This window comes from Geotrypetes seraphini, chromosome 12 (assembly GCF_902459505.1).
Source record: "Geotrypetes seraphini chromosome 12, aGeoSer1.1, whole genome shotgun sequence".
Classification (NCBI taxonomy): domain Eukaryota; kingdom Metazoa; phylum Chordata; class Amphibia; order Gymnophiona; family Dermophiidae; genus Geotrypetes; species Geotrypetes seraphini.
The window spans coordinates 97992752-98015844 of record NC_047095.1 but is presented as its reverse complement, the minus strand read 5'-3'; the positions used below and the strand labels follow the sequence as shown (position 1 = coordinate 98015844).

Sequence of the window (23093 nt, the reverse complement as noted above, 5' to 3'; positions counted from 1 at the left end):
TGTATAAGCAATGTATGCTCTGTGGACTTAAATCCTCAGAGGGCTTTGCTTTCCCTGAGAACTAGGCTATTTCTACAGACTCTGCAGAGCATAAGCCCGCCTCTTTCTCCAGTCTTGGAGAGAGCAATGGTCATATTGCAGCTCACATGGCTAAATGAGAACCTGAGTAGCAACATTCTCCCACCAGGTTTTATTACCCTTTAGTTCTAATGATCTAACACAGCTTAGGTTTATTTCTAAGTCTGGATAATGGTGTCATCTCCAAAAGGTGGACACTCCGCCCTGATTCTGCAAAGTGCTGTCCTGATTTTAGGCAGCTTTAGGCGTCCTACAGCTGTCTAATCAGTCTATATTGAAGGCACCTCCGGGAGCCTAGGGAGGTCTACAACACGCCTAAGTTCACCTAAGGGCCTTAGGCGAACCTAGGCAACTCTACACATATCCCTAGTAGAGGAAGAGACGCTTAAAATGTAGGCCAGCATTACTTGCAATACGTATAGCGGCCGTGGCCGCCTGTCCGATCACCGGCAGGAGGGTGGCCAACCCCTCCTGCCGGAACACCACCCCCTCCCCCTGAAACTCTTGATCACCAGCAGGAGGGTGCCAAACCCCTCCTGCTAGAAAGCTACCCCACCCCTGAAACTCCCAATCGCCAGCAGGAAGGTGCCCAACCCCTCCTGCCGGAAAGCTGGACTCCCCCAATGACTCCCCTAACCTCCCCCACAACTAACCTCCCCGCCAACTAACCTCTAAATTGTTGGCCGGCTGGACGGGTCTTGCTGCCGTCCAGCTGACATGCCTGCCTCGTCGAAATGAGACAGGCCTGCCCCTTCCTGGCCCATCCCTGCTAAGTCTAAGGCCTGATTGGCCCAGACTCTAGAAGCCTGGACCAATCAGGCCTTAGGCATAACGGGTCTGCCCATCGCCACTAACCCTAAGGTGTGATTGGCCCAGGCTCGTAGGCACCTGGGCCAATCAGGCCTTAGGATTAGTGGGGATGGGCGGACCCACTATGCTTAAGGCCTGATTGGCCCAGGCTTCTAGAGCCTGGGCCAATCAGGCCTTAGACTTAGTGGGGATGGGCCGGGAAGGGGCGGGCCTGTCTCATTTCGACGAGTCAGGCCTGTTGGCTGGACGGCAGCAAGACCTGTCCAGCCGGCAAATAATTTAGAGGTTAGTTGGGAGGGAGGTTAGGGGAGTCATCGGGGGGGGGGGGTCGTTAGCATGGGGGGGGGCCGGAGGGGTTCCGGCTTTCCAGCAGGAGGGGTTGGACACCTTCCTGCTGGCGATCAAGAGTTTTGCGGGGGCGGGGGCAGCTTTCTGGCAGGAGGGGTTTGGCACCCTCCTGCCAGCGATTGGGAGTTTGGGGGGATGTTCCGGCAGGAGGGATTCAACACCCTCCTGCTGGCGATCAAGAGTTTTGGGGGGTGGGGGCGGCTTTCCGGCAGGAGAGTTTTGGCACCCTCCTGTCGGCGATTGGGAGTTTGGGGGATTGTTCCGGCAGGAGGGGTTGGGCACCCTCCTGCCGGCGATCAGACAGGCGGCCACTATATTTATACCTTGCCACGATAAGTGTAGCGGCCGAGTCTACTCTAACCCGATTCTCTAACCAGCGTCTGTAACATGGACGCCGGTTACAGAATTTGGGTTAGAGTAGGCCCGATTCTGTATAGGACACCTCTCCCGGGCGTCCTATACAGAATCAGGGCCTCCCAGCTTAACTCTGATATGCTGGTAGAGTAAGATTTGTAACAGGCTTGAACTGCGTTGAATCCATCTGACTAAGTTTTTTTTGCTTCATTTATTAAAGAAACTGTTCAATCAATTCAGAGTCTGTTGAAGTATGCAATTTGCAAATGGATTGTAATTAGAAGATATACCAACTATGTATGTTTTTTTAAGTTCAATCAGTTTTATTAAATTTTTAGAAGTAGACAAAAACACAAAAGCAGCAAACAACAAATTGTGTTTTACAGGAGCACAATCAGATACATAAGATGTGCAGTGAAACAATATACCATGTCAGATCAAAGACCACATTGCATTATAATCTAAACAGGTGCAAACAAGTGTACAACTAAGTCAGACAAATAAAGATAAAAGTGCGCATCAATATGCCAAGGCGAACCAACATGAAGGGTAGACTAAATCAGCAAAAAAAAAAAAGTAGTTACTGTGACTTGCAATAAGACAGAATCGGTGACCACACTCTATTATATGAACAATAAGAATTAGTCTTTTCAGCAGCTATGAGTTCGTATTTTGAGAACAGACTGACAGTATTCCACCAAGAGTTGTGATGAAGAGACGAGAAATCTTTCCAATTGGACAGTATTGTTTTAATTGCAATGAGCAATAGACATTTAAGAAGTTTAGTTTCATATTTGTCCACTTGGTTCTTCTTAAGAGCAGCTACACCATAGATGACAATCGAAAATGAAAGCTCTTCATATATGGGAAATATCTGCCGCACAGTAGCCCAGACCACAGACCAAAATGGGAACAGTTGAGGACAGTGAAATATCATATGGTCTAGAGTACCCACAGCTTGTAAACAAGACCTGCATTGGTTTGATGTTGAAGGCCCCAGTCTTGATAGCTTGAGTGGTGTCCAGTAAGCACGATGATAGAAAAAGAGGACTGTGTGCATAATTGCAGATGATTTTAGTGCCTTAAAAGAGGACAGCCATAGATCTTCCCAGTCACAAAAGTCAACAGGCACTGCTGTGTCGTGAGCCCAAATATCGTGGAGAGCAGTGGGCGGAGGAAATTTCTGTTTATGCAGCAACTTATACCACGCCGATGCTTGACCAGAGGAAGAGTTGATTGAGGCAGACTACTGGAGGATAGTTGGTAAATCCGATGTCAACTTGAGCCTCTTAAAGTATGACGACAAACAATGTCTCAACTGTATCCATTTATAGTGTTGAGTCGGGCCTAGATCATAAGTAGTAGCTAGTATTGGATATTCTATGAAAGTGTGATCAGACATCAACTGTCGAATGAACCAAATACCCCTTTTGCGCCAAGATTTCCATTCAATATATTGACCCTGTATTTGCAAGAGTGGGTTACGCCATAAAGGAGAGCTGGTATAGGAGCAATTTTATCCAATTCCTTTAGTGCGGTTCTGGTAGACGATAAGATAATATTAGCACAGAGAGTGGTATCCGCAGAGGCAAAAGGGATATACATGAGGTGTTCATTTGGAAGGAGTGCATTTTTCAATTTTAGCCATGCAGGACCATGAACAGCATCAGGATCTGTAAGCCATTGAGAGCCCTGTCTACATAAAAAGGCTAAGTGATAATCGTAAAAGCTAGGATTATTGACCCCACTATTCGCTTTGACACATTTCAGTTTTTTCAGAGCAATACGTGGAGTCCTAGCATTACAAAGGAATTTGACCAGTGTAGATTCAAATTTTTTGTAAGCAGCAAGTGGAAGGAGGAATGGAATCATAGAGAGATGTAAGTGATTTTGGGGGCTAAGACCATCTTAATTGAGTCCAGACGACCCTTCCAGGACAATTTCAAAGGCGACCATCTGGAAGTGGTAGAGAGGATAATGTCCGAGATGTAAGTTACATTAAAATCACGTGTCACCTCTATTAATGGACCAAAGTAGACGCCCAGGTATTTCATCTTCGTCGGAGTGTATTTAAGATGAAGGGCACAGATATTGTCACCACAAGGGCAACCAGACAATGCACGACTTCTGTTTTTGATGTGTTAAGCTTGTATCCAGAGATGAGGGAATAGTCTTCTATCGTTTGTATAACTGCAGGTAAGGAATCTACCGAGGTGTACAGTTGAATATCATCCGCATATGCCAATAGTTTAATAGTCACATCATTGAGTTGAAAACCACTGATGGATGAGTTTGCTCTAATAGCTATTAACAAAGGCTCCAATACCAGATTGAATAATAAAGGAGATAGTGGGCACCCTGTCTGGTGCCTCTCGTTGACGAGAACATGTCAGAAAAAATTCCATTGACATGAAGCCTGATAGTTGGATTGGAGTACAACACAAGGACCATTTGGATGAAGGAGTCTTCGAAGCCAAACCATGATAAAATCCTAAACATGTAGGTCCATTCAACACGATTGAAGGCCTATTCGGCATCCAAGGCCATGGCAACAAAAGATGTCTTGCTGCAGGAAGCCTGTGAGATGATATGAGAAAACAGTCTGGAGTTATCACTGGCTAGTCTGCCTTTCATGAAGCCATTTTGATCTGTGTGGATAATTTTGGGTAGAACAAGTTGAAGTCTAGAAGCCAACAGTTTTGCATAGATTTTAATATCGAAGTTGATTAGAGATAAAGGTCGATAGTGTTGAACATGTAGCGGATCCTTTTCTGGCTTCAACAAGACAATAATCACTGTTTCCGTGAAGGAGCCAGAAGCTGAGTCCCAAATAATAAGATGAGATAGGAATCGTAATAGCACAGGTAAGATGGAGTCCTGGAATGTAATGGAGCCTCGTATTTAGCAGTAGAGCTTAAAACTTCAGTGAGAGCTTCAACTTCCAGTGGGGAAGAGAGAATCTTGTTATCTCCTGCATCCAGTTTAGGACCAATCATATTCTGAAGGTAGTCATCAATCTTAGAGAGAGAGGGCATCTCCGAGCTGTAAAGGTCTCGGTAAAAAGAGTGAAACTGATGGCAGATATCATTGGTATTTGTTAGCAGCTCGCCAGTATTAGATTTGATGGCTGGGATGGACGTCTTCTCAGTCTTCAATTTCAAATAATTGGCTAATTGATGACCAGCTTTTTTGAGGTGGCATAATAATGTGAGGCTTGAAGTAACACTTCAGAGGCGGCAACAGTGCTAAGTTGTAGGTTATATTCATACCGTACTTTTTTTAATTTGGTTTGGATGGCCAGGTTAGAAAGATCATCAAAATGGGAAGATTCCAACAACGATATCTTAGACTCCAGTGAGAGAAGTAGGCTGTTCTCCCTGGAGAAGAGGAGACTTAGAGGGGACATGATAGAAACCTTCAAAATCCTAAAGGGCATAGAGAAAGTAAATAAGGACAGATTCTTCAAACTGTGGGGAGCCACAAGCACTAGGGGTCACTCAGAGAAATTGAGAGGGGGCAGGTTTAGAACAAATGCTAGGAAATTCTTTTTTACCCAGAGGGTGGTGGACACATGGAACGCGCTTCCGGGGGATGTGATAGGCCAGAACTCTGTACAGGGGTTCAAGGAGGGTTTGGATAGGTTCCTGGAGGATAAGGGGATAGAGGGGTACATATAGAACTTGAGGTAGGTTATGGAAGTGGCCAGAAACCACTTCACAGGTCGCGGACCTGATGGGCCACCCCGGGAGCGGACCGCTGGGAGAGATGGACCTCTGGTCTGACCCAGTGGAGGCAACTTCTTATGTTCTTATGCATGTGCGTTCCTTCTTCTTCCTGGAGGAATAGGAGATGATAACACCTCGGATATACAATTTGAATGCATCCCATGTTATTTCCCACGAAGTCTCTTCGACTCTGTTAAGAACAAAATACTCCTGAATATGGGTATTGATGTGATCAATAAATAAAGGGTCTGTTAAAAGAGAGGAATTGAGCCTCCATGTACTCGGTGGTTTCGGTGGAACAATACCAGTAAAGGTGAGCGTTATTGAAGAGTGATCCGATATTGTGATTGGCTGAATTTCAGCGGCGTCCAAGTTAGGCACCAGGGAGTAACTCATCAAGAAAAAATCAATGCGAGAGTAAAAGGAATGCAGCAGAAAGAAGAATGTGAATGCCCTATCCTCCAAGCAATGTGCAGCAATCTCCAATGACCCACCAACTTCAGTTTGAAAAGAAGGTCCTGAAGACAGAACCACGATTTAGATTTCCTGAAGGATACTCTCGGCTTCCTATCCTTTTCCGGGTTCAAGATAAGATTGAAATCTCCACCCAGAATTATGGGTTGGTGGCTGACAGCGCTAATATCATCCACTAGAGACTCAAAAAAGGTAGGACAATCTTGATTAGAGCAAATACGTTGTATACATGAAAATAAGAGACCCCTATAGCTAGTGAGGTTCTGAGCCATCTGCCATTTGCATCACAGGATGATGAGAGAATGCTAATGTCAGAGCGTTTTCGGATCAGGGTGATGACATCGTTCTTCATACCCAGGGACGGTGAAAATAACAGGGCGTAAGATCCACTTGGGGGCGACTTTGACAGCTTCAGTGGCGTTAAGGTGCGTTTCTTGATAGAAGACAATATCAGGGCGATGTTGTTCTGAGTAGCACATGATTTTAAGTCTCTTCACAGGATTATTAAATCCCTTCACATTTAAGGAAAAACAGGTTAGTGTCATTCAATGAAAATAAGAATGATTATCAGTGACATAACAAATACATGAGGAGAGAAATTGTTATGTACAATTGCAAGACAGCAATATATACAGGTATATATCAGTATGTTCTGCAATAACACAAAGAACTGTAATAAACAGGATAACATCTCCATGAGTCAGAAAGCAGACAGGAGAGATAAACCGAAACAACACAAGCTCCAGCATTGTAGAAATAGTATGCATAGAAACATCAAAACAGTAAGAGAAAAGGATTAAACAATGGAATTGATAATGGCAGCTACAAATATAACAGAACAGAATGTCATCGACCAAGCAAGTAATGCAAGGGGGACAGCACAAAGAAAGGCTCAAGTGGAGCAGTGAAGCAGGTCAGATTTTGTCAATGGAGGTGGGCTTCACACTTTCAATGTAATCTGCTAAGTCAGCAGGGTTAACAAAGTCTTTTGTGGTGTTGTTAAGAGTTACTCTCATATGAGCAGGGAAAAGCAAGCCAAACTTAGCACCCAGATTCTTGAGTTGGGGCAGGTAAGAAAGCAGGAGTTTTCATTTCTTTGCAGTTTCTTTAGCCAAATCAGGAACTAGCAGGATCTTATTCCCCTCAAAAGTTATCGGTGAATGCAGTTTAGCATGGTGCATGATTTTCAGTACTTGCTGATGTCTCAAGAGCGTGACAAGGATGGGCCCCGGGTACTTTTTATGAAAGGTGTTAGGTTGTGGCAGCAGAAAAGCACAATCAAAGTCCAATTTGAAGTCATCATGCATCTTTAAGATTTGAGGGAGTAGGACCGCCAAAAATTCTACTAGGTCACAAGCCTCCCTCCCTTCCATCAGGCCTAGCAGACGAAAGCTGGTACGCCTCACGTGATTGTCCCCGTCTTCAAGCATACACTCCAGAGCCGCCATTCGAGAGGTTTGCTTAGCCAAGGTTTTTAAAGAGGCTTCTGTCGCCGCGGTTCTGGCTTCTAAAATAGTTATTCTGGCTTGTGCAGCAGCAAAATCCTCCTTCAGTGCAGCAAGATCAGTTTTTATCTCTGTGACATCCTGTTTCATTTCGACAAGCAGCTCCCTAATGGAGCGGAGCTCACCTAAGATGGCCGCCGTAGCAGCGTCGTCAAGCTTGGACGTGTCTGATTTCTGTGGCGACGAGGGTTCAGCACTTTTTCTTTTATTGGGCTTGCCCGTCGCCATCGCGCCAGATTCAGCCACAAGTAGAGCACAATAGTTATCGGAAAATGTTTCTTTGATTTATTATTGAAGCTTAAGACCGCCGGAGCTTGCAAAGGTGGCTGCCTATCCCATCGGGCTCACTAGTGCCCCCCCCCACTATGTATGTTTAATAATGAATTAATTGATGATATCATTAACCCAATAAAATGGCAAGTCACTAGTATGTCGTGGAGACTTTGTCAGTTTACCAATTTCAGTAAGCGATCAAATGTTCAAGTCCTTGACTATTAACCACACTTTTGTGTTAAATTTCTTTTTTTGATCCTTTCTGAGATAGAAACAAGAACTGAAGGATATATTTAAGAACCGAGGAGCATGTATGTAGCCTGTAGTTTAGACCAAACAAAAGCAACAGAAATGATCATAGAATTATTTTTCTCCACAGATCAGTTATAAATCACAGAATCTCTTTATGAGTGATGCTCTTAAGTTTCCTTATTTCTACCGCACTGTCCCCAGTGAGCTCCACCTCTGTGCTGGGATTCTTAACTTACTAAAGCATTTCAACTGGACCTGGGTTGGTATCATTGCATCTGATGATGACAGCAGCACAAGGGCTGTCCAGATTCTGAAAGAAGGTATTCAACAAAATGATGGCTGTGTTCAATTCATAGAAACCTTCCCTCACAACAGTATTATACCAACAGAAAGGAAGGATATAATTAATGACATTATTTATTCATCATCAGCTAATGTGATCATTATCTATTGTAATAGAGAATATATTGGGAATATGTATTGGGACATATTAAGCATGGAAATACCTGGCATAATATGGATCACAACAGCTGAATGGGATTTTCCATCAATCTATCCACAGGTTTTTGGCATGAAGAACAATACTTTGGCATTCACAATAGCAAAGAAGAATATTCCAAGTTTCTTAAAATTTATTCAGGAGGTGAATGCTACCCTGTTTCCTAGTAATAGATATATTAAGAACTGGTGGAAATCCCTGTGTAACAGCCAATGCCCCCAAAGTATCAGAAGATCCTGCAGCACTAATGAATTATCAAACTCAATTTCACACTGTGCCTTCAAATACTTTGGAAGCAGCTATAGCATATACAATGCTGTATACGCCCTGGCACATGCTTTGCATGACATGGTCATGTCAGACTCTAGAAAAAATAGCACATGGATTAAAGAAAGTCAGGAAGTTTCAGATTATTTGCCATGGAAGGTAAATATAACATAAGTTTTAGAGAAATTCTAAGCTTAATTTTGAACAAAATATTTGGAGAAAATTTCGAAGCATCTATGCTTTAATTAATAATGTATTCAGTATTGCTATATACTGTTTATAGTGAGTGCCATTGAAAACACAGAGATAACAATACATGTAGTGCCAAATATTCAAAGTGATATAAATAGCTCAGAGAAGTTCCTGGCTATTTAAATTGCTTGTCCGGGGTTAACCACAAATATTCAGCTGCAGTTAATTGGTAATTTGTGGGAGTTCCAGTAATTTGTGGGCGTTCCAGCACTTACACAATATTCAGACCTTAGTCATATATGAGGTGCTACCCAAATGTTCTGGGAATCCAATTGCAAAAAAGAATTGCTTACTGAAACTCTTAGTTTCCACCATCTCCTTCAAAGTAGTCCATGCACCTATGGAAATTATCTTGGATGAGTGCCTAGAGGACCACATGTGATTCTGCCTGGATCTCTTCAATCATGTTAAAATGACTCCTTTTCAGTTGTAATTTCATTTTGGGAAATAGGAAAAAATTATAGGGTGCAAGGTCAGGTGAATAGGGAGGGTTCGTAATCACTGTAATATCAGGAAGTCTGGAAGTCAGGAATTGTCAAACAATAAGTGATGTGTAAGTGGGTGCGTTGTCATGGTGGAGCACCAATTTTTGATTTTCCACTTGTCTGGGCATTTGCGCCGAATGCTCTTGCTCATCCGCTTCAAACTCTCACAGTAAAACTGATCATTGATGGTTTGACCAGGAGGTAAGAATTCCTTGTGAACAGGTCCATGAATGTAAAAAAAAAAGATCAACATCGACTTGACATGGCTGCAGTAATTGTGCGACTTCCACTGCGATGACTGCTGCTTAGTCTCTGGATCATAACCGTAAAGCCATGATTCATAGTAACATACATAGTAACATAGTAGATGACAGCAGTTAATGACCCGAATGGTCCATCCAGTCTGCCCAACCTGATTCAATTTAAATTTTTTAAATTTTTTTTCTTAGCTATTTCTGGGCAAGAATCCAAAGCTCTACCCGGTACTATGCTTGGGTGCCAACTGCCGAAATCTCCGTTAAAACCTACTCCAGCTCATCTACACCCTCCCAGCCACTCCCATCACCAGTTATGATATGGGAGATGAAGTTGGGGTTGTCTCTGACTTGTTGTTTGAGTTCTGAACAGACAGAAATGTGATGGGCCTTTTGTTCACTGGTTAGCAGTCTTGACACAAATTTCTCAGAAATGCATCTCAAGTTAAATTCATCTGACAAAATTAATTGAACTGTCCCGTATGACTATCCTACTGTCTCACAAACATCGTTTATAATTTGCCTAGGATCTACAAGGATAGTCTCACAAACTTTTGTTATGGTTTCCGGTGTTGTGCTTCTTGACGGTTGTCCAGAATGGTCATCGTCATGGACAGATGCTCGTCCGTCCTTGATGCATTTGTACTAAGGAAAGATTTTGCTTTGGCATATGGCATTATCTCTAAAGGCTTCCTTGAGCATACGATGGACTTCTACAGCAAGTTTTAAAGTTTGAAACAAAATTTGATTCAGATTCTTTGCTCAGTAAAATTTGTCATATCGAAATCTGCTGAGTCACTAAAACACAACCTTACAAAATAGCACAGAACAATTTATTTATTTATTTATATTTCTATCCCATTTTCCCGTGAGCTCAGAATGGGTTACAAAAAATCATTCACGCGATCACTCAGCTGCATGCCCGTTGGCACACTGATTCACAAAGCATACTGCTAGACACCTCTAAGAACAAAAGAATTGCCGCTACTGGGTCAGACCAGTGTCCATTGTGCCCAGCAGTCCACTCACGTGGTAGCCCTTTGGTCAAAGACCAGCGCCATAACTGAGAGTAGCCCAAACTGCGTACATTCTGGTTCAGCAGGAACTTGTCTAACTTTGTCTTGAATCCCTGGAGGGTGTTTTCCCCTATGACAGACTCCGGAAGAGCGTTTCAGTTCTCTACCACTCTCTGGGTAAAGAACTTCCTTATGTTCATATGGATTTGATCCCCTTTCAATTTTAGAGAGTGCCCTCTCGTTCTCCCTACCTTGGAGAGGGTGAACAGCCTGCCCTTATCTACAGTGGCATGATAACTCTCTCCGATCTGTTTGTGATCCCCTTCTTTATCATTCATAGCATTCTGTTCACCCTTTTCGCCGCCGCCACACATTACATGGATGGCTTCATCGACTTGTCGATCAGAACTCCCAAGTCTCTTTGCTGGGAGGTCTCTCCAAGTACAGCCCTGGACATCCTATATTCGTGCATGAGATTTTCGTTACCTATATGCATCACTTTACACTTATCCACATTGAACCTCATCTGCCATGTTGATGCCCATTCCTCGAGCTTGATTATGTCACATTGCAGATCATCACAATACCCCTGTGTCTTCACTACTCTGAATAACTTTGTATCGTCTGCGAATTTAGTCACCTGACTTGTCGTATCAATGTCCAGATCATTTATAAAGATGTTGAAGAGCACGGGTCCAAGCACCGAGCCCTGAGGCACCCCACTGGTGACGCTCTTCCAGTCCGAGTATTGTCCATTTACCCCCACTCTCTGTTTCCTATGCTCCAGCCAGTTTTTAATCCACATGAGTATTTCACCCTTGATTCCATTTCTTGCAATTTTCCGAAGTAGTTGTTCATGTGGAATCTTGTCAAACGCATTCTGAAAATCCAGATATACAATGTCGACTGGGTTGCCCTTGTCTATCTGTCTGTTTCTCATTCCACCATGTTTCCATAATTCCAATGATGTCTAGGTAGTTTTCCCATTTTGGTCCTTAAGCTCCTCGCATTTGCGTACATGCAATTTAAGTCCTAAGAACATAAGAAGTTGCCTCCACTGGGTCAGACCGAGGTCCATCTCGCCCAGCGGTCCGCTCCCGCGGCGGCCCATCAGGTCTGCGACCTGTGAAGTGGTTTCTGACCACTTTTATAACCTACCTCAAGTTCTATCTGTACTCCTCTATCCCTTTATCCTCCAGGAACCTATCCAAACCTTTCTTGAACCCCTGGTCTTTTCTTTTCCCTGCTGGCTTTCCTTGTGATTTACTCCTGTTGCCATCCCCTTTTTGAGCTGCCAGTCGCTGATTTCTGTCCCTTTCTTCCTCTTTTTTTGGCCCATCTTTTTCGTCCACAACCTGATTTCTCAATTTCTCCTGTTTCTCTAGCTCTTTCTGTTTGTCCTTCTTATTGTTTGCCAGGTTCCCTTGTTCCTTAGACTCCTGTTGTTCATCTTTTGCTTGTTCCCAGCATTTTTCCCGCTCAGTATCTTCTTTGAATACTCTTGTCCGAACCGTCGACGTCAGGTCGACTGTCGGCTTTCCCCTTCTTCTTAGTTTAAAGCCTGCTCTATTCCCTCTTGACGTTGTTTGCTAGCAGTCTCGTTCCACCGTGCTCAGGTGCAGACAAAGAAATGGCAGTAGAATTGAGGCGGAAATGCAAAAACGGAAACGTGATGGTAATGGGGGATATTAACTACCCCGGGATAGACTGGAGTATTGGAAACTCGAACGGTGCGAGGGAAACAGAATTCCTAGAGGCTGTGAGGGACTGCTTTATGGAACAGCTCGTCAAGGAACCAACGAGAGGGAATGCCACCCTCGACCTAATCCTCAACGGGCTAGGGAGACCTGCAAAGGAAGTGGAAGTAGTAGGACCACTAGGGAACAGCGATCACAACATGATCCAGTACAAATTAGAAGTAGTAACATCAAAAGGGAAGAGAACTTTAAGAAAGGGAACTATGATGCTATGAGAGTAATGGTAAAAAAAAACCTAAGAAACAGCTCAAGGAAAACAGAGACCATGGAGCAAGCCTGGGTCCCTATTCAAGGGCACGGTGCAAGAAGCACAACATATGTACATCCCCAGATTTAGAAAAGAGTGCAAAAAAAACCGAACAAAAGACCCAGTATGGATAACCAATGAAGTGAAGAAAGCGATAGGAGACAAGAAGAATTCGTTCCGGAAATGGAAAAAGGACCAAACTGGGGAAAATGGAAGGAACACAGGAAATGCCAAAAAGAATGTCATCGAGTGGTTAGGAGAGCAAAAAGGGAATATGAGGAAAGAGTGGCCATGGAGGCGAAAAATTTCAAATCATTCTTCAAATACGTTAAAGGAAAGCAACCGGCGAAGGAGGAAGTAGGACCGTTGGATGATGGAGGCAGTAAAGGGAGTGATAAAGGAGGAAAAAGAGGTAGCTGATAGGTTAAACAAGTTCTTCTCGTCAGTCTTCACAATCGAGGACACATCCAGTGTACCAAAACCCGAAGGGATCTTCAATGGAGACCAAGAAGAAAAACTGTTGACAATAGAGGTGAGCCATGAGGATGTCCTGCAACAGATAGATAGATTGAAGAGCGACAAATCACCAGGCCTGGACGGAATCCACCCAAGGGTACTAAAAGAACTAAGAAATTAAATAACTGAAATACTCCAACAAGTTTGCAACCTATCCTTGAAAACTGGCGAGATCCAGGAGGACTGGAGGATAGCAAATGTTACACCTATCTTTAAAAAGGGATCGAGAGGTGACCCGGAAAACTACAGGCCGGTAAGTTTGACATCGGTTCCGGGCAAGATGGTAGAGGCACTGATAAAGGACAGCATCTGTGAGCACATTGAAAAAAACGGAAAGCGAGCTAACATGGCTTCTGCAAAGGAAGATCATGCCAAACAAACTTACTGCACTTCTTTGAGGGGGTAAACAGCTAGATGGACAAAGGGGAACCCATAGACATCATTTATCTCGACTTCCAAAAAGCCTTTGACAAGGTACCCCATTAGCGGCTACTTAGGAAGCTGTGGAACCACGGGATGGAAGGGGACGTACACAGATGGGTTAAACACTGGTTGGCAGACAGGAAGCAAAGGGTTGGAGTGAAGGGTCACTACTCGGACTGGAGGAGGGTCACGAGCGGAGTTCTGCAGGGGTCGGTACTCGGACCACTGCTGTTCAATATATTTATCAATGACCTAGAAACAGGGATGAAGTGTCAAGTTATAAAATTTGCGGATGACACTAAACTCTGTAGCAGGGTTAGAACGGTGGAAGAATGTGAGGACCTACAAAGGGACCTGAACAAACTGGAGGAGTTGGCGTTTAAATGGCAAATGAACTTCAATGTAGGGAAATGCAAGGTCATGTATATAGGGAAAAAGAACCCGATGTACAGCTACCAAATGGGGGGATTAGTACTAGAGGCAAGTAACCTTGAAAAGGACTTGGGTGTGCTCGTGGACACAACAATGAAGTCAACAGCACAATGCGCAGCAGCCTCAAAGAAAGCAAACAGAATGTTGGGTATAATTAAGAAGGGTATTACAGCCAGAACGAAGGAAGTCATCATGCCGCTGTATTGCGCGATGGTGCGCCCGCATCTGGAATACTGTGTCCAATATTGGTCGCCATACCTAAAGAAGGACATGGAGATACTTGAGAGGATTCAGAGAAGAGTGACAAAAATGTTAAAAGGTATGGAAAACCTTTCATATGCAGACAGGCTAGAAAGGCTGGGGCTCTTCACCCTGGAGAAGCGGAGACTCAGAGGAGACATGATAGAGACTTACAAGATCATGAAGGGCATAGAGAAGGTGGAAAGGGACAGGTTCTTCAGCCTATTGGGAACTACAAGAACAAGGGGGCACTCTGAGAAATTGAAAGGGGACAGGTTTAGAACCAATGCTAGGAAATTTTTCTTCACTCAGAGGGTGGTAGACACCTGGAATGTGCTTCCGGAGGATGTGATAGGTCAGAGTACATTAAGGGGATTCAAAGAGGGTTTGGACAAGTTCCTGAAGGATAAGGGGATTGAGGGATATAGATAGAGGTAGAGATAGGATTATGGAAGGGTATAGATAGAAGAAAACTGGGGATTGAAAGGTTTTAGACAAAGAATCACTTACAGGTCATGGACCTCATGGGCCGCCGCGGGAGCGGACTGCTGGGCACGATGGACCCCTGGTCTGACCCAGTGGAGGCAACTTCTTATGTTCTTACTCCCTCAAAGAAATGCAGCAAATTCATCAAACACGATCTGCCTTTGCTAAAACCGTGCTGACTGGTCCTCATTAGCCATTGTCCATCAAGGTGATCAATGATGCGGTCCTTTATCAGTGACTCTACCATCTTTCCCGGTACCGAGGCAGACTCACCAGTCTGTAATTTCCCGGATCTCCCCTCGAACCTTTCTTGAAGATCAGCGTAACATTCGCCACCTTCCAGTCTTACGGAATCTTTCCCGATTTGATCGACAGATTGGCTATTAGTTGAAGCAGTTCAGCTATGGTCCTTTTCAGTTCCTTGATGACCCTCGGATGGATGCCATCTAGCGGCAGAAGGGCATACTATATCCAGTTCACGCATGCTGTTCACATTTCCTGGACTTTTGGGTAGCACCTTGTAAATTGGGCCTCCTAAAAAGCAGTCTTATCAATGTATATAGTTAAGGGCTGAATATTGCAATTAACCATATAAGTTTTAGCTGGCAACATACAAATAGATATTTAAAGCCAGTGTCCAGCATTAAATATCTGAGAATACAGCCAGAAATAGATGCAAAAGCACTGACCACCACCAGTTTAATTTCAATCATATTGGTTGTATATATAATTACTTAATATGGGCACTTTTATGTGTAAGTAAAAGAAGCACAAAATACTGGTATTTTCTCTATCACTAATAATAAAACCCTAAGCGTGTATGCGCACTCCTACTTGCATTGATCCCTGTCTCCGTGATCTATAACTCTGTTGCCGACAGAGGAATGTTAAAGTTTGGCGCATTCGCTGGGACAGTTGCAGGAGTTTTTAACCCTCCTCTGGAATCAATACTTCCCCCAGTCACCCTATCAACGGATGGCTCAGGGAAGGTACTTGCAAATACCAGACAGACAGGACAGCTGCAGAGCACCAGTGGAGAACCAGCTTCAGCAGCTAAGAAGGGCTACAACTACTGCCCCTCCCTGGTCACATATGTGTTCGGTCTTCTCCTCCGCCTCCACTCTCCCCTTTGGGTTAGAGCACCATTGCAGCTCACAGGAGACGTACTCTCTGTCCGCCCAGTGACGAACCTACCACCCATTACCTCTGAATTTGAGTTCGTTGGGTGGGTCAAGGATGAGGATCTGTTTATTCACTGCCATGGTGCTGGAGGCTGGTGGCGCTGCTGCAGAGAGGGGTGGGGTGGACTGGGGGAGGGGAGGGCAGAGAGAGGGCAAAGGAAGGGGATTGGGGCGCAGGCAGGGAACGGGAGGGAGGGAAAGAGACAGAAAGAAAGACAGACACACAGACAACAGCCAAGGAGAGAGAGAGACAGAAAGACAGACAGACATACAGACAGCGGCCAAGGAGAGAGCGAGAGAGAGACAGAAAGACAGGCAAACACACAGATAGCAGCCAAGGAGAAAGAGTGAGAGAGAGACAGAAAGACAGACAGACAGCAGCCAAGGAGAGAGAGAGAGACAGAAAGACAGACAGACAGACAGATAGTGGTCAAGAAGAGACAGAAAGAAAGAAAGACAGACAGATAGTGGCCAAAGAGAGAGGGGCAGACAGAAAGAAAGACAGACACATCTATTCTAGTACCCATTAATATAACGGGCTTAAACACTAGTAATTTATATGTATGATCGCCCTTGTCTATCTGTCTGTTTACTCCCTCAAAGAAGTGCAGCAAGTTCGTCAAACACGATCTGCCTTTGCTAAAACCGTGCTTACTGGTCCTCATCAGCCCGTGTCCATCAAGGTGATCAATGATGCTGTCCTTTATCAGTGACTCTACCATCTGTTATTTCTATCCAGTTAAATATGAAGATCAGGTAGATGTTCGTAAAAAGCTAGCGAAATTAAAAATAGTGGAGCCAGATAAGATACATCCAAGGGTACTGAAGGTACTTTGGGAACTTCTAGTTGCTCCACTGTCTGAACTTTTCAGTGCTTCTTTAGATTCAAGAGTAATCCTAGAAGACTGAGAAAGACCAATATGATCCCTCTTCACAACAGTAGAAATAAGGAAGAAGTTGTGATCTAAGGGCCAGTTAGCCTGACCTCCGTGATGAGTAAATCAATGAAACACCTCAAAAACAGTAGATAGTGAGGTTCTGGAATCCAATGGGTTAGAAAATTTGAAAAAGGGGGAGGATCCAATATGGCATTGAGGATGGACACTTAACATGGAGCTCTCCTTCTTACCAGTCCTTAAACATTCTCTCCTTGTCTTTTTTTGGAGATGGGGAAGCATAAGGGAAGTACCCAGTCAGGTCCTTCAGGGCTGCGAACTCCAGAGGGCTCATAGAAATCACCATAGGAACATAGGGCTCCTTTTACAAAAGTGCGTTAGTGTTTTAAGTGCACGCACCAGATTAGCAAGTGCTATAACGCGCGCTACCCAAAAAACTATCACCTGCTCAAGAGGAGGCTGAAGCGGCTAGTGCGGGCTAGTGTGGCATTTTAGCATGCACTAAGCACATGCTAAAACCGCTAGCACACCTTTGTAAAAGGAGCCCATAATGGTGATATGAATTCATGAACTTATGAATTTCATATTTAGCTTAATTGATTGTTTGTTTTTTATTATTCACTGATTTTTTGTGATTGATTTTTGTTGGGGATTTCAAACCCACCCTACATTCCCCCCTTTTCTTCCTATGCTGGATGCACATTTGAACTTTATATCCATACTAGTCTTTAAGCCCATTACATTAATGGGTGCTAGAATATGTGTGTGTGTCTGTATTTCTTTCTTTCTCTCTCTCTCTCCTTAGCCTGTTTCTGTATTTCTGTATTTCTTTCTTTCTGTCTTTCTTTTTCCTCGGCTGTCCACCACCACCCCTTGCCTGCTCCCCCTGTCCATTATCCCTTCCTTTTTCTTCCCCTGTGTCCACCACCACCCTTCACTGTTCCCCTTATCCAGCAGTAGCCCTTCTCCCTTTGTTTTAACTCCCCCTGTCCAGCAGCACCTCTTTCCTGCTCCCCTTGTCCAGCAGTAGGTCTCTCTTCTTTTTTCCTGCTCCCCCATCCAGCAGCACCTCTTTACTGCTCCCCCTGTCCAGCAGTAGGCCTCCCTAGTGGCGTACCAAGGAGGGGAGGGGAGGGGGGGTCGGTCTGCCCCGGGTGCAGCCTTAGGGGGCGTGCACAGCCAGCCAGGTCTGGAAAATTCTACTGGGCCGATCAGCCTGCCTCTCCCCGAAGTCAATTCTGCCATCAGAGAGGAAGTTCGGGCCATCCAATCACTGCCTAGCTAGGCGGAACTTCCTCTCCGACAGCAGAATTGATGTCGGGGAGAGGAATGCTGGTTGTCCCAATGCAGGGAAAGAGAGCTTGGAGCGGTAGTGGCTTTAGGGCATGTTACCTGATGGCAGTGACATGGGGGGCTGTTCCATGATGGTGGCAGCAATGGCTTGGGGGAGGGCAGGAAGAAAGAAAGAAGGTGGGCAGGCAGGGAGACAGAAGGAAAGAAGGGAAACAGAGAAAAAGAAAGGGAGGCAGGGAGAAAGAAAGGGCAGGTAGAGAGGAAGAAAAAGTTGGGGGAGGGAATGAGGTCTGGAGGAGAAGAAGCATACAGGCTGAAAGAAGGGAAGAAAGATTGGATGCACAGTCAGAAGAAGAAAGTGCAACCAGAGACTCATGAAATCACCCGACAACAAGGTAGAAAAAATGATTTTATTTTAAATTTAGTGATCAAAATGTGTCTGAATTTATATCTGCTTTCTATATTTTGAACTATGGCCCCCCTTTTACTAAACCACAATAGCGGTTTTTAGTGCATGGAGCCTATGAGTGTTGAGAGCAGCTCTGGGCATTCAGTGCAGCTCCCTGCGCTAAAAACTTCTATTGTGCTTTAGTAAAAAGGGAGGGGGGTATTTGTCTATTTTTGTAAGTTTGTTACTGAGGTGACAGTGCATAGAGTCATCTGCCTTGACCTCTGAAAAAACCCCAAAATAGGAATGATAATTAACATTTTCTCAGCGTACAGTGTGCTTTGTGGTTTTTCTTAAATTTTATTGTTGATAGATCATTTTGACTTGGTCATTTTAAAAATAGCTCGCAAGCCCAAAAGTGTGGGCACCCCTGAGCTAGAGCGTTGAAGCTGCATAATTCTGCCGTAAAGGTCATCTCTGACGCAACTGGAAGTTGCATCGGAGATGATCTTTACGGCAGCCATATGTAACTACAACGTTCTAGCTGCTGTAAGAAAGCAGTTTAGACATCGCCGACCATAGGGCAGGGAGGTTTGTCAGACTGGGCCTGTTGTCCGTGCGGGGGGGAGGAGAAAGCGCCACGAAGGTAAGGGGCAGGGAGGGAGAAAGGAAGAAAAGGTGGGGTGGAGAGGAAAACAGGGTAAAACAGAGGGGGGAGAAGGACGCTGAAAGCACATGGGAAAGACAGAGGGGGGAAGAAGGACACTGAAAGCACATGGGGAAGACAGAGTGGGTAGAAGATGCTGAATGGAAATGGGGAACAGAGAGTGGGGAGAAGATTCTGCAGGAAAATGGGGAAGAGAGAGTGGGGATAAGACACTGAAGGGAAATGGGGAAGAGAGAGTTGGGAGAAGACGCTGGCAGGGAAGAAGACAGAGATGCCAGACTATGGGAGGAGTGGAGGGAAGAAGATGGGTGCCAGACCAATTTGGAAGGAAGGAGAAAGGGAGAGGCACAGTAACAAAGCAAATGGAAGATGCAGAGAGAAGAGAGACAGTGGATGGAAGGAAGAGAGTAACAAGAAGATGAGGAAAGCAGAAACCAGAGAAGACAAAGGTAGAACAAAAATTTTCTATTTATTTATTGCTTTAGGAGACGTGTCACTGTTTCTGTGGTGTTGCATTATATGCAGAGTCCAGCTTCTTGCTAGTTCAATTTAACCTTTGTCTATGTATTTCTATTTTATCCCCCTTTTACAAAACTGTGGAACATTTTTTAGCGCCAGCTGTGGTGGTAGCAGCTCTGATGCTCAGAACTCTATGAGCGTCAGAGCTGTTACCACCGTGGCTAAAATCCACACTACAGTTTTGTAAAAGGGGGAGGGGTTAGTTTATGATGACATATTCCATACTAGGCGAAAGTGTTTTCTGTGTTCTGTGTTCAAAAGACATGGTTTTCTGTTAGGATTGACGGTGTAGGATTAATCTATACGTCTGGCTTGTTTAGTTTTACAATGGGTGTATTGATGTACTGCTCACTGCAGTATGTAAGATGCTGCCTTTTCCTAGGTACTCATGTGTGACATGTGGCTTGTTATAAAAATCATGCTTTTCGTATAGATGGGGGGGGTGCCAAACAATGATGGGCTCCGGGTGTCACATATGCTAGGTAAGCCACTGGGCCTCCCTTCCTTTTTCTGCCCCCTATCTATCAACACCTCTTTCCCTGTCCAGCAGCACCTCTTTTTTGCTCCCCCTGTCCAGTAGTAGGCCTCCCTTCCTTTTTTTGCCCCCCTGTCCATCAGCACCTCTTCTCCTGTCCAGCAGTACTGTACCGAGTGTCCAGCAGTACTGCCCTCGGGAAGGCAGGAGTACATATGCAGTCGGTGTCAGGGACTGGAAAGCCTGAGAAAGGAGGTCGGTAGGCTACAGGACAGGGTCCAGGAGCTGGAGGGACTCCGCATCTCGGAAGAACAGTACAGCACAACTGAGGACCCCACAAGAGAGAGCCACATTGAAGAGCAGGTAAGGGAGCTCGAGAGATTCATCGAAGAGGCCTACAGGAGGGTGGAGGAACAGGACCATCAGCAGCGCGGACAGGAACCAACAGATGGAAGACTGAAACAACCAGACACCAAGGATGAAGAACCTTATGGAAAAATCGAACAAACAGAGGAGGCAAAGACTCACCAGAACCCTGAGGGAGAAGTACTGAACCACACCAAGGATACAGACTTGAGACCAAAGAGGAAGCTGAAGAAGGGGAAATCTTCAATCCAACCAGCATTCCTCTCCCCGATGTCAATTCTGCCGTCTCAATCCTGAGAGAAGTGGACAGTCATGTGGCAGGAGGGAGAGAAGACCGGCTAGTGACATGTCTCCCAGGGGCAAGAACGAAGGACATCACCGACAGAATCGAGAGGATCCTGGAAGGTGCTGAGATGGAAGAGACAGTAGTGATGATCCACGTTGGAACCAACGATGTCAACAGAAGAAATTACAGCAAGACTACACTAACTGAGCAGTTCAAGACCCTGGGAAGGAAACTGAAGCTGAGGACAGAGAAGATAGCATTCTTAGAGATCCTGCCAGTACCGAGTGCAGATGTGAAGAGGCAGTCCGAGCTACAAACAATAAACGCATGGCTGAGGAGATGGTGTGAAGAGGAAGGTTTCCTCTTTGTAAGAACTGGACAACTTTTGGGGGGAAGAACAAGCTTTTCAGGAGGGACAGACTACACCTGAGCACAGCGGGAATGAGACTGCTGGCGAACAACGTCAGGAAAGGAATAGAGAAGGCTTTAAACTGAGAAGAAGGGGAAAGCCGACAGTCGACCTGACGTTGATGGTTCGGACAAGAGTATCAAGTGAAGATACTGAGCGGAAAAAATGCTGGGAAGAAACAAAAGATGAACTACAGGGGTCCAAGGATAAAGAGAAACTAGAGAACAAAAAGAAGAGCAAACAGCAGGAGCTAGAAGAGTAGGTGGAAACGAGGAAACAGGTTGAGGACGAAAAAGACGCACCACAGGAAGAGGAAGAACAAAATGGAATTCAGGGGCTGGCAGCTCATGAGGAGGACAGCAAGAGGAACAAACCACAAGGAAAAACAACAGGAAAAAGAAAAAACCAGGACTTAAATTGCTTGTATGCAAATGCAAGGAGCTTGAGAACCAAAATGGGAGAACTGGAAGTCATGGCCAAAAAAGATGGCCTAGACATCATTGGAATCACGGAAACATGGTGGACTGAGGAAAACAAATGGGATGTAGTACTTCCAGGGTACAAACTCTATAGGAGAGACAGGACTCACAAGAAGGGTGGAGGAATAGCACTATACATAAAGGACATCATTCACTCGACCGGAATGGATACGACAGCAAAGGTGGAAGGATTGGAATCATTATGGGTCAAATTACCAGGAAGGAATGGGGCTGACATAAAATTGGGACTGTACTATCGCCCACCTGGATAAACAGAAGCAAACAACAAAGAACTGGAAGCAGAATTGAGGCGGGAATGCAAAAGCGGAAGTGTGATGGTAATGGAGGATTTTAACTACCTCGGGATAGACTGGAGTATTGGAAGCTCCATCTGTGTGAGGGAAACAGAATTCCTAGTGGCTGTGAGGGACTGCTTCATGGAACAGCTTGTCAAGGAATCAACGCGAGGGGATGCCACTTTCGACCTAATCCTCAACGGGCTAATCAACGGGATTAGGTCGAAAGTGGCATCCCCTCGCATTGATTCCTTGACAAGCTGTTCCATGAAGCAGTCCCTCACAGCCACTAGGAATGTGGAAGTAGTAGGACTGCTAGGAAACAGCAATCACAACATGATCCAGTACAAATTAGAAGTAGGAACATCAAAAGTGAAGAGAACCACAGCGACAACACTCAACTTCAGGAAAGGGAACTACGATGCTATGAGAGCAATGGTGAGGAAGAAACTCAAAAACGGCACAAAAAGGATGGAGATCATAGAGAAAGCCTGGTCCCTATTCAAGGGCACGGTGCAAGAAGCACAACATATGTACATCCCCAGATTTAGAAAAGGGTGCAAAAAAAACTGAACCAAAGACCCAGTATGGATAACAAATGAAGTGAAGAAAGCGATAGGTGACAAGAAAAAATAGTTCCGAAAATGGAAAAAGGACCAAAGCGGGGAGAACCAAAAGGAGCACAAAGAACACCAAAGGGAGTGTCACCGAGTGGTTAGGAAAGCAAAAAGAGAATATCAAGAGAGACTGGCGGGGGAAGCAACAAACTTCAAATCATTCTTCAGGTACGTTAAGTGGAAGCAACCAGCAAGGGAGGAAGTGGGACCCTTGGATAATGGAGACAGAAAGGGAGTGGTAAAAGAGGAAAAAGAGATAGTTGACAAATTAAATGAGTTCTTCACGTCAGTCTTCACGAGGGAAGATACAACCAACATTCCGGAACCCGAAGAGATCGTAAATGGAGATCAGGATGATAAGCTGGTCCAACTAGAGGTAAGCCAAGAGAATGTCCTCAGGCAGATAGACAGGCTAAAGAGTGACAAATTGCCAGGTCCGGACGGCATTCACCCAAGGGTACTCAAGGAACTAAGGAACGAAATAGCAGAGCCACTTCGACAAATATGCAACCTATCGTTAAAAACTGG

The 23093-nt window shown here is 44.8% G+C and overlaps 1 protein-coding gene across 1 annotated transcript in view; it reads left to right on the top strand.

Annotated features, from left to right (window-relative positions):
- Positions 1-23093, top strand: part of LOC117346150 (vomeronasal type-2 receptor 26-like) — a 53042-nt gene that overhangs the window by 7865 nt on the left and 22084 nt on the right. The window lies entirely within an intron of this gene.